Source organism: Gekko japonicus, unplaced genomic scaffold (assembly GCF_001447785.1).
Source record: "Gekko japonicus isolate JY-2015 unplaced genomic scaffold, Gekko_japonicus_V1.1 scaffold5564, whole genome shotgun sequence".
NCBI classification, from domain to species: Eukaryota; Metazoa; Chordata; class Lepidosauria; order Squamata; family Gekkonidae; genus Gekko; species Gekko japonicus.
Window position 1 is genome coordinate 18237 of NW_015171061.1, and position 3402 is coordinate 21638.

Sequence of the window (3402 nt, forward strand, 5' to 3'; positions counted from 1 at the left end):
CAGGGTTGCGATGCAGAGGCAGGCAATGGCCAACCACCTCTGAACATCTCTTGCCTCAAAAACCCTATGGGGGGGTCACCATAAGTTGGCTGCAACTTGACGGCACTTTCCACCATTGGTATCTCTTGGCTGATTTTGTTTCAGCGGGTGTCGAGTACAAACTGTCACAAGCTGCCGATCTGTCAAGCTGCCACTTTGAGGTTGGCCTAATCCTTGGGGTTAGGTCAAGACCCTCCGTTATGTTCCTTGTGATGCTCTGTGATTGGGTGGAACAGACATATGATTTTAGGCAGGGGTCATTTCCTGCAGGAGCGCACAGGAGCGGAGCTCCGGCAGTAAAGAGGCCAGGGGGCGGGCACATGCAACAAGCCCCACCCCCTGCTCCCAGCAGCAGTCAATCAGAGCAAGAGGCAGCCAGGTAAGTTGTAGAGCTCCCCCTGGCCCCCCCATCCAAAACAGTCCAGTGGCACCTTTAAGACCAAGTTTTATTCAGGTACAAGCTCTCCCTCCTCTGCGAGGACAGATCTGCACATTCCCCCCCCCCCCATAGCTAGCAAGCCAAAACAGTCCAGTGGAGCCTGAGTGGTGGGTGTTGCCTTCTGACACACTTCCAGTGATGTCAGGGGGTGTGGAATATGCAAATAAGTTATGCTAATGAGTTATGCTAATGAGCTCCTGCACCTCTTTTTCTACAAAATGACCCCTGATTTTAGGATAAAGCCGGGTGTCACCCATGGAACAGCCTTTTCTCCAAAGTGCGCGGTTATTGAATGGGAATGGTACTGCTGGTATGACGGGGAAAGAAAACTCCTGATGCTAGAACTGCTTCTACGTTTTCTTTTTTTGCTTCTGACTTCTGGCGACCCTATGAGTGATAGACATCTGAAAGGTCCTTTCGTCAACAGCCTGGTTCAGGTCTTGCAAACGGAGGGCCGCGGATTCCTTGGTTGCGTCCGTCTATCTCACGTTGGGTCTCGTCTCCTGCTGCCTTCAGCTTTTCCTTGCATTATTGTCTTTCTCCTGTGAGTCCTGTCTTCTCATGATGCGAGATAAAAATAGGTCTAAGGCTGATGGCACAAAATCAGATAAATTTTACCCCTTTTGTATTCTCTTTTTGGTCAAGACTTCGGTCATATAGACCCGTAATAAATTGAATTGCAGATAAAAATATACTTTGGCCCCGATCACATGCAGAAGTTGCCGCGAGATACTCATGGATGCTGGGCGGGTTTTACGGGTGCAATCAAACGGGCACATCTGGCAAGCGTCACACACCCGTAGCCAACCCGTCTCGTCCGGCCGAAGATCTGGAGTTAAAAGGTACCTGCTAAAATCCACTATCAAAAGCTTGCGATGGGCCACAGACGGACCTCCTCTGTCTGATCGCTCCAGTGCGCTTCTCTTGCCACGTTGAAGCGTGCTGGAAACACATGCCGCTGGAAACAACCACGATCCGCCGCCAGAGTGGCGGATTAAATTGCAGCGGCACCCCCTGCGTTATCTGGCCCGTGTGACCGGGGCCCTTATTACTCAATTAAATTTCTGAAAACTCCCTACTTGTTTCGCCAACTTTTAATCCAATATCTTATTTATATAATTTGAATTGTGCTTATGTAAACTCAGTGTTGTTGTTATAAATTACAGATTCACCCGACGAAACCTGTTGGCGAAACGGGAAGGGAATGTTTGGACATTTAATTGAGTAATAAAGTATATTTTTATCTGATTTTGCACCACCGACCCTGGCCCTACTTTTATCTCCTGGGACTGGTGCGGCTCGTTATTTTCTTGCACTCACGATGTGACCAAAGTACGACAGCTTCAGTTTGGTCATTTCAGCTTCTAGGGAGAGCTCCGTCTTGATTTGATCGAGAACCTATCGATTTGTCTTCTTGGTAGTCCACGGTGTCCGTCAAAGTCTCCTCCAACACCACGTTTCGCGTGAATCGACTTTCTTCCTGTCCGCGTTCTTCCTCGTCCAACTTTCACACCCTTCCATTCAATGTTCCCTCTAAGCGGTGGAGTCTCGTGAGCAAAAATCCTACTTTGCGAGCCGCTGGCATTAAAGTTGCGAGCGAGCGATTTGGCTGTGGCATGAATGAGTTTGCTCTGGAGCCGTCCCTTCCTGAGCTAAGGCCAAAATGGTGTGAGCCGGAGGCTAAACAAACTGTGAACTAGCTCACACCGACTCAGTTTAGAGGGAACACTGCTTTCATTGCCACACCTCTGCTTGTGCACAACCACTTTTAAAAGGAGGGAGGGCGACATGCAGTTTAAGCAACTGAAAGTTCATTCCTTGGGAGGCGTCAGCTTGAAGGACTGGACACTTAATATGTTTGTGAGAACTCCTCGGAATATCAGCACCACCTTTAAGGGGCTCTCGGGCTGATGTGCCTAATCACCATGACGTCAGCTCGTGGCTTCCAGGTGCCGAGGAGCCTCTGGAGGTCTCACTGCAGACTTCACTCCCAAATTCCCAGGCATTTCTTAGCCTGGAGTTGGCACCCTATTTCCTCACATCTCTTTTTTAAGCGAATTTCACATTACCCTTTTTAAGCCGGTTTGAAGCCGTTTTTGATCCGTTGTGGAGTAAACCGGTATAGGGCTGCCATTTCACATGTGGCTTTCCCCTACCAGTAAACAGATCTGAAGCGGTTTGCCATTTCAGACTGCACTGCTTTTCCCTGCCGTTTTTCGCCCGCACGGGCAATCTCCGGCTTCTTCTTTTTGAACATTTGCTTTAGAGCGCTATTTGCTTTAGAGCGCTATAGTTCTATAACACAACACTCCAGCCATTCCAATGGTGTTGGTATAAAACTTTTTTGCTGTTGTGCTATAGCACTCTAAAGCGAAGGTTTTTTTAAAAAAAAAAAAGCTGGAGATCGACCGCGCGGGCGAAAAACAGCAGGGAAAAGCATTTCAGATTCGAGAGAAGAAACTGAAGACTACTTGGAAGGGGTTTACAGCTAAAACGGTTCAACCCCGTTTTCTGAACGGGACAGAAGCGTTTGTGTGTGAAAGTACAAATATATTCCGGTAGGGAACCGGTTCTAAAACGGTTCTGTCTGAAATGTCTGAAGTGTTGGACTGGATGGGCCATTGGCCTGATCCAACATGGTTTCTCTTATGTTCTTGCAGCTCCCTGGTTTACATTGTATGGTCTGTGGGGTGGGGAACGGTACAGTGGGCACTGTGTTGGGGTGCTAAGCAATGCTCCCTGTAAGCCGTGGAGCCTTGTGAGCAAAAATACTACTTGGTGAGCTAATGGCATTAAAGCGGTGAGCGAGCGATTTGGCTACTGCATAAATTCATTTGCTCTGGAGCCGTCCTTCCTGAGCTGAGACAAAAATCTGTGTGAGTTCGATGCTAAAATACTGTGAGCTAGCTCACACCAACTCAGCT